Source organism: Cervus elaphus, chromosome 12, assembly GCF_910594005.1.
Source record: "Cervus elaphus chromosome 12, mCerEla1.1, whole genome shotgun sequence".
NCBI lineage: Eukaryota > Metazoa > Chordata > Mammalia > Artiodactyla > Cervidae > Cervus > Cervus elaphus.
This window is the reverse complement of record NC_057826.1, coordinates 72,807,618-72,819,668: the sequence shown is the minus strand read 5'-3', so window position 1 is coordinate 72,819,668 and position 12,051 is coordinate 72,807,618. Positions and strand designations below refer to the sequence as shown.

Sequence of the window (12,051 nt, the reverse complement as noted above, 5' to 3'; positions counted from 1 at the left end):
CTCCTTAACAGAAAATGTTCTCCATAAGAAATTAATGACCAAGTTAAAACCTTCTATTTGTGACAGTCTACTGCTAGTTTCTTTCTTTCTTTTTTTTTAAAACATGTTTCAATGCTGTTCTCTCACATCATCCCTCCCTCGCCTTCTCCCACACAGTCCAACAGTCGGTTCTTTACATCTGTGTCTCTTTTTCTGTCTCGCATACATCTGTGTCTCTTTTGCTGTCTCGCATATATGGTCATCATTACCATCTTTCTAAATTCCATATATATGCGTTAATATACTGTATTTGTATTTTTCTTTCTGACTTACTTTGCTCTATATAATAGGCTCCAATTTCATCCACCTCATTAGAACTGATTCAAATGCATTCTTTTTAATAGCTGAGTAAAGAAACTGCTAGTTTCTTTAAAGCATATCTATTGTTTAGCTGATTGATACTAATAAGGAAGAAGATGAAAGAAAAAGGAAAGAAAAGAGAGGAGGCAGAAAAGACAAGGACAAGCAGAGGAAAGAAATAGGAAAGAATAGAAGCAAGCAAGAAGGAATACCATGACAGCTAAAAGGGAAGCAGCAGTTGGAACAGCGTTCTAGGAAATGGTTCCTGAGTCTTTTTTGCCTGCTCACTGCTTACAAGCCCTCAGTAACTTTTGTCTTCACAACCTCTCAGCAAGGCACATAATGGGACTGTCTACAGTTTTTTCCCAGCCCCTTATCTCACCTCTCTGCCTCACAAACCTGAACTACAAGGACACTTGTTCTTTCATTCATATCAAGGTTACCCATATTTTTGTTCTGCACTATAGCTTTCCTTTTTCATCTCCTTTTTCATGTGGCTGATTACTTTTTGTTCTAGAAATTCAGTCAATTGTTACTCAACAATGTCCCCCTCTCTCCTCCAGTCTCCTGAAATATTCCTCCATTTTGCTGTCACATCTTACTAGTGAGAGTCTCATATTCTTTTTCATGATGTTATAATTCACAATTGGCTAGTCGCTCTGTGGGCTTCCTGGGTAGCTCAGCTGATAAAAGAATCTGCCTGCAAGGCAGGAGACTTCTGCTCAATTCCTGGGTCAGAAAGGTCCCCTGGGAAGGTTTAGGCTACCCACTCCAGTGTTCTTGCCTGGAGAATCCCCATGCACAGAGGAGCCTGGTGGGCTTCAGTCCATGGGGTCGCAAGGAGTCAGGAACAACTGAGTGACTAACCACCGTTGCTCTGTCTCCACTGCTAGGAGTATGAGCTTCGTAACAGCAGGAACTATGTCTTATACATAAATCCTGACCAGATGAAGTTTTGTTGATTTAGGAGAGAAGACAAGGGTTTGGATGGCTGTAGGTGTGCATATACATACGTCTGGAAAATTGACAATAATAGTTTCTCATTAAACACACTGATTTTTTTTATATTATTCCTAAAGAAAACTAATGCTAGTAGAATTTTTTAAAAAGCAATTTTCATTCTAGAAATGTTCACGAACAACAGGTCAAAGATGATTCACATCAAAATCAATACCCAAGGTCCTTTCTAGTACTTAGTGAAATATAATCCATGTCCAAAAATTTCCCTGTAAATTAAAATACAATTTAGGTGTATGAAGAGCTGCACACAATCTGAAACGACAACATGAATTTACCCTTGGGAAGACTGGCGCTTGTGTATTCAACAAGGTTCAACAAACGCATATAGAATTGAAAAACAGAGATAAGAAAGAGCTGGAGGCAAGGTGGTACATGGGGAGAAGTTTTGTAATGTTGTAGTAGAGTTGGTCATTTTAACAGGCTATTCACTTAAATTATACTTTCTCCACTTACCTGACCTCCCCAAGAAACAAATCCCAAGAAAGAATATTTTCACTAAAATACAATCTCTTAAGAACTGTTTCCCTCTTTGATCTCTATGGTTAGTTCTTACAATTACTCCAGCTTTAACAACAGCTTTGGATGACCCTTTGATGACTCAGTGACCTGAATTCCCAAGCTGTTAATTATGAGATCTCTACCTTGAATTCCCATAGCATTAAGAGAAGAAAAAATATTATAAGCTTGATTGAAAAAGTAAATGGGAAACAAAGGAAGCTATGGTTAACAAATGATGACAACAGTATCTTCAAGGAAACTCTGCATCTCCCAACATTTGAATATCTATTGATAAATTAAATATCACTTAGACCAACACCAGTGAAAAAGGAATGCCTATTAAGACACTCATTAGTAGAAATTATTTACTATTCTATTGTAAGCATATTCATGAATTATTCCTAGAAACCCTATACCTCCTTTTACTTCATTTATATAATTACCAAACACATTTTAGCCATAATAATATCTAAGAAAATAGAAAATAAATATGTTGGCAAAGGTCAATATGCTAAAGTCAAAACTAATATTCAAATGAAATAATATTCTGAATCAGGAATTTAATCCCTATACAGATGCTGCCTCTTTTTTAGATCAATGTTATAATATATTTTTTAAAAAAAGAGCTCATATGTCTGTTAAGCTTTTTGCTTTTCTGAGTATTATACCTATACTATCTCATTTATTATTTCCAACAAAACAGTGAGGAAATACAATATTCTTCCCCATCAGATGAACAAATAAGATTGCAATTTACCAGTTAATAGTAGAAAAGGGACAGCATGTGTGTCTTGGCATTCAGCCCTGTGTATTCTTTATTCATGAACTGAACCCAGACATACTGAATATATCTAACTCTATAATACTGCTCAGAAAAGTAATGTGTACACACAGAAGACCAAATATCACAATTCTTTTATCATTTAACATTATTATAAGAGCTCCATTTCAACAGATTGTTTTAAAAAATTGATTTTTGTTAAACTGCTATTATTCTCATTTTACAAAAATTTAGACTAATTTCTACATGACATCTAGCCTAGAGAGAAATAAGCAAAAACTTTGTGTTGGAACAGTAGCATTCTCTTTTACATAAGTACACATTAGCCTAGCATGATTAAAAATAAAATGAGCTTTAAAAAAGGTGGATAACTAAAATCTTAATTCATAATGGAAAATAATATTTACTCATTTATCTTTTTAGCATTGCATTTTATATATGGAGAAGGAAATGGCAACTCACTCCAGTATTCTTGCCTGGAAAATCCCATGAACAGAGGAGCCTGACAGGCTATAGTTCATGGGGTCACAAAGTGTCGGACACAACTGAGCAACTTCACTTCACTTCACTTTTATCTTATCAAGGTAAAATTAAGATAAGGTAAAATTAATCATTTGAAAGCTACAAACTGATGGCATTTAGGCCTTCATTATATTGTGGAATCATCACTTCTGCCTAGTTCCAAAATGTTTTCATCCATATTGAAATGTGTATCATTACATCAATCCTTTTTGTGGCTGAATTATATTATTCTGTTTGGATTAACACATTTGTTCATCCATCCATCAGCAGATTAATATTTAGAGTGTTTCCACCTTAAGTCATTGTCAATAGTTCTGTAATATTCACATACAAGATTTTGTTTTAGTACTTGTTTTTAATTCTTTGGGGTTACAGACTAGGGGCAGAATTCTGAGTTTTATGGTAATTCGGTTTAACTTTTTGAGCAACTGCATAGTAGGAAGGGTATCACCCCACTGAAATATATTTGGCATTTTCTCATGATTACACCAGAGTTATGAGTTCAGGGGAAGCACACCACAGGTGATCTGCCATTTTGACACCTCCACCAAGTGCCTATACCATCACCATGATTTGTCTGTTGATGTTGACCTTGATCACCTGACTGAAATGTTTCTCAGGTTGCCTCGCTGTAGATTTACTTTCCCTACTATCCACACTGTATTTAGAGGAAAGTCACTACACTCAGCCCATACTAAAGGAATGAGTAGCTATGCTCCCCTTGATTAGGGTAGTGTGCTTCATTATTTATGTCTAATTCTCCTGCATGGGTGATTACTCTTCTACCCCATGTACTAATTTATTAAATCATTTACATCAGGATGAAATCATGGGTATTTATAATTTGGATTATAATCTAAAACTGCTATTGGGAGTTTTATTTTCATTAGGCTCTTAAGCGTCTTTGATGTATACCTGCATCAAATTTTGTGAGTTTATGTATGTTTGATCATTCCCTTATTTTCCGGGACAAAAGATGCTCCTGGCTTATCTTGTGTCTTTATTTTCTTTTCCTACAATAGCCATTTCTCGACAAATCCCTGGTTCCTTTAACTGGATAACAGTATTAGAAACAAACACGAGCCCATTGTTGCTAGGCTGTCATGGCATTCAGGTGCCCACAGAAGACACAGCAAATGTCTTAGAAAATATATTGAAAATTACAGTATCATAAAAAATGATTTCACTCTACTAAAATCTCCTGGGTGTAACTTATTCATTCATCCCCCTTAACTCATGAACCCCTGACAATCACCTAACCACCACCTAACCACCTAACACTGTATCCATAGTTTTGCATTTCATACAGGTGGAATCACACAGCACATACATAGACTTTTCAGATTGGCTTCGTTTGTGTAGCAATAGACACTTAAGGATCCTGTATATCTTTTTGTGACATGATAGATTATTTCTGTCTATTACCAAATAATATTCCATTGTACGTGTACCACACTTGATTTAACTATTAACAGATGGAAGGACATCTTAGATGGCTCTAGTTTTTGGTAATTATGGATAAGCTGCCACAAATGCTCAAATGCAGGTTTTGTATAAACAGAATTTTTAACTCAGTTTGGTAAATGCCCAGCAGTATATATGGCAATACTATCATTAGTTTTGTAAAGCTCTACCAAACTGTCTTCCAAATGTTTGTCTTAATTTAAAGTTGTTTTAATCAGGCTAGAGGTTTCTTTAGATTACTCTTTCATTGGTTGTCCCATTTGACTTCATTAAAAGCCCCATGTCGTATAGTCTGAAGTCATGCAGGATGATTCCTCCAGTTCCATTCTTCTTTCTCAGGATTGCTTTGGCTATTTGAGGTTTTTTTGCATTTCCATACAAATTGTGAAATTATTTGTTCTACTTCTGTGAAAAATACCATTGGTAGCTTGATAGGGATTGCATTGAATCTATAGATTGCTTTGGGTAGTATCGCTATTTTGACAATATTGATTCTTCCAATCCATGAACACGGTATATTTCTCCATCTGTTTGTGTCCTCTTTGATTTCTTTCATCAGTGTTTTATAGTTTTCTATGTATAGGTCTTTTGTTTCTTTAGGTAGATATACTCCTAAGTATTTTATTCTTTTTGTTGCAATGGTGAATGGTATTGTTTGCTTAATTTCTCTTTCTGTTTTCTCATTGTTAGTGTATAGGAATGCAAGGATTTCTGTGTGTTAATTTTATATCCTGAAACTTTACTATATTCTTTGATTAGCTCTAGTAATTTTCTGGTAGAGTCTTTAGGGTTTTCTATGTAGAGGATCATGTCATCTGCAAACAGCGAGAGTTTCACTTCTTCTTTTCCTATCTGGATTCTTTGTACTGTATCTGCTCTGATTGCTGTGGCCAAAACTTCCAAAACTATGTTGAATAATAGTGGTGAGAGTGGGCACCCTTGTCTTATTCCTGATTTTAGGGGAAATGCTTTCAATTTTTCACCATTGAGGGTAATGCTTGCTGTGGGTTTGTCATATATAGCTTTTATTATGTTGAGGTATGTTCCTTCTATTCCTGCTTTCTGGAGAGTTTTCATCATAAATGGATGTTGAATTTCGTCAAAGGCTTTTTCTGCATCTATTGAGATAATCATATGGTTTTTATCTTTCAATTTGTTAATGTGGTGTATTACATTGATTGATTTGTGGATATTAAAGAATCCTTGCATTCCTGGGATAAAGCTCTCTTGGTCATGGTGCATGATTTTTTTAATATGTTGTTGGATTCTGTTTTCTAGAATTTTCTTAAGGATTTTTGCATCTATCTTCATCAGTGATATTGGCCTGTAGTTTTATTTTTTTGTGGCATCTTTGTCTGGTTTTGGAATTAGGGTGAAGGTGGCCTCATAGAATGATTTTGGAAGTTTACCTTCTTCTGTAATTTACTGGAAGGGTTTGAGTAAGATAGGTGTTAGCTCTTCTCTAAAATTTTGGTAGAATTCAGCTGTGAAGCCATTTGGTCCTGGGCTTTTATTTGCTGGAAGATTTCTGATTACAGTTTCAATTTCCTTGCTACAAAGCCACAGTTATCAAGACAGTATGGTACTGGCACAAAGACAGAAATATAGATCAATGGAACAGAATAGAAAGCCCAGAGATAAATCCATGAACCTATGGACACCTTATCTTCGACAAAGGAGGCAAGAATATAAAATGGAAAAAAGACAATCTCTTTAACAAGTGGTGCTGGGAAAACTGGTCAACCACTTGCAAAAGAATGAAACTAGAACACTTTTGAACACCATACACAAAAATAAATTCAAAATGGATTAAAGATCTCAATGTAAGACCAGAAACTATAAAACTCCTAGAGGAGAACATAGGCAAAACACTCTCCAACATAAATCACAGCAGGATCCTCTATGACCCACCTCCCAGAATATTGGAAATAAGAGCAAAAATAAACAAATGGGACCTAATTAAACTTAAAAGCTTTTGCACAACAAAGGAAACTATAAGCAAGGTGAAAAGACAGCCCTCAGACTGGGAGAAAATAATAGCAAACGAAGCAACAAAGGATTAATCTCAAAAATATACAAGCAACTCCTGCAGCTCAATTCCAGAAAAATAAATGACCCAATCAAAAAATGGGCCAAAGAACTAAACACACATTTCTCCAAAGAAGACATACAGATGGCTAACAAACACATGAAAAGATGCTCAACATCACTCATTATCAGAGAAATGCAAATCAAAACCACAACGAGGTACCATAATGGTACGCCAGTCAGGATAGCTGCTATCCAAAAGTCTACAAGCAATAAATGCTGGAGAGGGTGTGGAGAAAAGGGAACCCTCTTACACTGTTGGCGGGAATGCAAACTAGTACAGTCGCTATGGAGAACAGTGTGGAGATTTCTTAAAAAACTGGAAATAGAACTGCCATATGACCCAGCAATCCCACTTCTGGGGATACACACCAAGGAAACCAGGTCTGAAAGAGACACATGCACCCCAGTGTTCATCACAGCACTGTTTATAATAGCCAGGACATGGAAGCAACCTAGATGCCCATCAGCAGATGAATGGATAAGGAAGCTGTGGTACATATACACCGTGGAATATTAGTCAGCCATTAAAAAGAATTCATTTGAATCAATTCTAATGAGACGGATGAAACTGGAGCCCATTATACAGAGTGAAGTTAGCCAGAAAGATAAAGACCAATACAGTATACTAATGCCTATATATGGAATTTAGAAAGATGGTTTGGATAACTCTATATGTAAAATAGAAAAAGAGACACAGATGTACAGAACAGGCTTTTGGACTCTGTGGGAGAAGGCAAGGGTGGGATGTTTCGAGAGAACAACATCGAAACATGTATATTATCTAGGGTGAAACAGATCAGCAGCCCAGGTTGGATGCATGAGACAAGTGCTCAGACCTGGTACACTGGGAAGACCCAGAGGGATCGAGTAGAGAGGGAGGTGGGAGGGGGGATTGGGATGGGGAATACATGTAAATCCATGGCTGATTCATGTCAATATATGACAAAAACCACTACAATAATGTAAAGTAATTAGCCTCCAACTAATAAAAAATAAATGGGAAAAAAATAAAATAAAATAAAAGCCCCATGTCCTAGAAGTCATGAATAACAATATTAACACCTTGATTCATTGAATAGAATGTCCACCTCCTCCAGTTGTTGTGTCTCCTAACTTGGTGGAACCGAAACACAAAATTCATTTCCTCCATAAAACACATAAATAGATATACTAGATAGAGAGGAAGCAACCATGAAGTTTAGATAAACCCTGGAAACCTGTCCAGGGCCCCCAGTCACTGACAAATGGTGAAATGTTTGTTTAGCAAAAGCTCTCTAACAATGAGAAGGGAAGAAAATGAATAGAAAGTCATCCTGTAGATATGCTGCATGTTAGCCACTCATTCTTGATGAGCTGATGTGGAGCTGAGATGAAGGGATTTGACTCTGCCCTCTCCCAACTCCATGCTGCTGCTGCTAAGTCACTTCAGTCGTGTCCGACTCTGTGTGACCCCATAGACGGCAGCCCTCCAGGCTCCCCCATCCCTGAGATTCTCCAGGCAAGAATACTGGAATGGGTTGCCATTTCCTTCTCCACCCAACCACATATTCAAGGTTATTTCAATGTAGTTATCATAATTAAATGTTTGTGTTCCCCTGTGTTCAAGATATTCATACAATGAAACCTAAATAAATGGTTTAAAGGGTTATCTCTGGTTTCCATTCCTAAACATAGTCAGCTAAAGTTTAATGTACAGATGTTTCTAAACTGTGTGTCAAGACAGAAGACCCTCCTTTGCCTGATCATCAGCCAAGTTGACCAGTGGTGGATTGATATCACTGACACTATCTACATAGTTCATGTCAAATATAATAATCTCACTCTTCTACTTCATTCTTTTCATGTCTGCTTCCCAAACCCTAACCATTCATTCTCAAAGTGTGAAAAGAACACTAAAAATGTGTAGTTATGTAAATTTTCTCTCAGTTTCTCTAAAAACAACCATATACATTGAATGAAATATATTTAAGCATATTATTTTAGAGTAACTGGAATTTAAAATATCCTTCAACACCGTATATCTTTCAAAGAAAAAGATTCCTCCATATTATATATTTGAAAGTGCACACATGTTAGTATGTAACTGCATAGAAAACAAACTGAAACCATAACCACCAATATGTGAACAATTTTATTCTTCTGATTAAAAAAAAATGTAACAGCAATGGGCAGATAGAGACACACTATCATATTTCCTTCTCAGACCACTAAAATGTTGGATTCTTGCCCATAAGACTAAATCATATAATATTGTAAAAATGAAAATAAAAGGTAAGCTTCCCTTACTGTTTTGTTATTTTGAATAATATTGTTAATATTGCCTTTTGGGTATGAGAGTGCTTAGTTGTGTCCAACTCTTCGTGACCCCATGGACCGTAGCTTGCCAGGTTCCTCTGTCCAAAAGATTATGCTTGAAAGAATACTAGAGTTGGTTGTCATTTCCTATACTAGGGATCCTCCCCATCCACGGATCGTATCCATGTCTCTTGCATCTCCCGCCTTGGCAGGAGATTCTTGGGAGCCATTTGGGAAGCCCCAGTATTGCCTTGTACCCATTTTTCAATCATGATCATTGCTCAAATAATCAAAGAAACTTTTGACACTATAAAATGTCTCTCTATTCTTCATTAAAACCCCATAAAACAAGCAGTTCAAGACTGACTGCTCTACAATGGGCATACTTGGTGTACAGCACTGAGGGGGCACCTGAGCACACACTGGCGAGTTCATCTCCCTCTGCTGGTCATCCCGCGTCCACTCATCCAAGTCATCTGGGACTAGAGTGGTGACTTAGTTCTGGGATGATGTTTTTCTTTTTAAAAAAGTTAATCAAAGAAATGTTTTAAAACTGTGCTTAACTCCACCATTAGAAATTTTATTATTGTCCTCACCAGGTCTCACTCTGATCTTGACAAAAGGCACACTTTCCAGATGATATTCTTAATTCAGAGAGACCAGAATGAAGTGGTCTCAAAGGAACATAGCATGAGTAGCTTGAAAAATTTCCTACTCCAGAGGCCTCTCTCTATACTAAATATATGCCTCACACTCCACCATGAATGCTGGTCACAGCAGAAAGTGGATTCTTTGGTTTGGTACAATATGATTCTATTTCAGATTCTATTTAAAATATGGACAATGTTTTATTCTCGGGAAGAAATGTGGTCAACTATGGTGTCTCTCTGGTTAGGAGATACACTCTGCACTCTAAATTTCTTAACGTCTCCCTTAGTTCCCATCCTTATCATATTGAAGACAAAGTTTTAATGCCACATTTCCATGCACACTAATTAGAAAGGTTTGGAATTGTTGCATAACTTTCAGAAACATCAACGATTTCTTCTCCAAGGTATTGATGGACCTTCTGGGCTCTCTACATAGTCAAAATGAGTACACAGTCTCACAGCTATGTAGGTCCCCTCTTTGAGGTAATATTCAGATCCTCACAGATCCACAGTCATCAGGGCCTGCAGTTTTCTTGACTTAAGGAAAACTGTGTTCTAGGTACAGATATGGAACTGTTTTTAACAGAAATTTCCAAATATTGAGAAAAGTGATAGTTACTAATTTAACTCAGGAAGGAACCTGACAGAGATTATGGAGAGAAATCTCTCAAAGCCTACAACAGTCAATAGTTACCATGGAAATGGAATTATGCTATTGGAACTGAACAGGAGACGCAGAATGACAGCACAGATGCAGGACTGGCCTCAGAGAGCACTGGGATTGCACTCCAGTCACGCTGTTTCCCAGCTCTGAGACTCTAACAGGTTACACTGGGAGCCATACTCAGAATAGTAAGGTATATTTCATTCATTTCATCTTATTTGGTTATTGTGAAGATTACTTTAGACAATATGGGTGAAAATTTCTAGCATATGGGAGGTATTCAGAGACAGAGTGACAAAGACAAAGGTTTAGTTTTCCCATGACCTGAAATTAGCAACTCAAAGAAGAAAATAAATTGTCCCATTTATTTTTATTTTTAATTGTCCTAACATTTGATTTTTTTGTGTGAGTTCTGATCTAACTCATTTGATTTTCAACTATGCTCTTCGAATCTTTAGGCTTACTTCTCCTACTTAGGGTAGAGTTGAAAATTATATACCTATTTCATGAAATTAATTTTAACAGTATTACTAACACAGTTTTTATATAATTATCTTAGCAGTAATACTTTGCCATTTGTAATTGAACTAAAATGATATTTACAACCTATTAAGCTACTATTAGGTGAAAAAGTAGGCATAAGTTTTTATTCTTTGATAAATCATACACCACCTACAATCTATCTTTTTCACTGAAGTGCTCAAAAGTGATTACAGATCGTAGTAAGAAAATATTCAGTAAATTCCTGTTTACCACACTGGAAAAAATTAAAAGCCCCTCCTACATCTATTACTTTCTAATTTTCTTTTTATTTTCATCCTTGGTACCTGATAAATCAATGGGTTTAAACCAAACCAGTATCATCAATAGCTTCAGTTACAGACAACAGGGAGATTATATTCATGTAAAACCTCAGGGCCACAGCATTGAATTAATCATAATTCTTGATTCATAGTATATTCACAAATTTCTCAATGTCTATTTTGAATTTGTTCATCTCTACTCCCCTATGCACTTCGTATTAGTCAATCTTTCATTCATTGCCTTAACCACTCCTAAACTGATCTCAGACTTTCTCAAGGCAAACAAGACCATCTCCTTTAGAGCACGCATGTGTCAGATTTTTGGGGGGACATTTTTTTTGAGGGGGTGAAATAGTGCTCCTTGTGTACATGGCCTATGACCTTTATGTGGCCATCTGCAAGCCACTCCATTACTCTAGTATCATGAACACACAAATGTGCATTCAGCTAGTGATGACATTATGGATCACTGGCTTTGTGCATTCAATAAGCCAACTCACTATAATTATATAATTGCCTTTCTGTGGACCCAGAGAATTGGATAGTATTTTCTTTGATATTCCATTGGTGATCAAGCAAGCTTTCTTAGACACTTATGTTTTAGAAATGTTGATTCATGCTGACAGCGGAGTACTTGCCACCATCTGCTTCATTCTACCGCTGATCTCTTACTTTTATATTCTGCTTGCTGTCTGCCATCAATCCAGGGACAGGGAATCCAAGGCTCTCTCCACTTGCACTGCCCACGTCACAGTGGTCATGTTATTCTTTGGGCCTTGTATCTTCATCTCTCTTTTTCCACTCAGCGCCACTTGGGTGGGCAAGTTCCTTGCTGTATTTTATGAGATCATCACACCACTACTAAATCCAGTCATTTATACTTTAAGAAACAAAGAGATTAGAAATGCCATTAAGTGGCTATGA

General features: G+C 36.6%; 1 pseudogene; it reads left to right on the top strand.

Annotated features, from left to right (window-relative positions):
• The first annotated feature begins 10,101 nt into the window (after window positions 1-10,101).
• LOC122705669 lies at window positions 10,102-12,051 on the top strand (annotated as a pseudogene).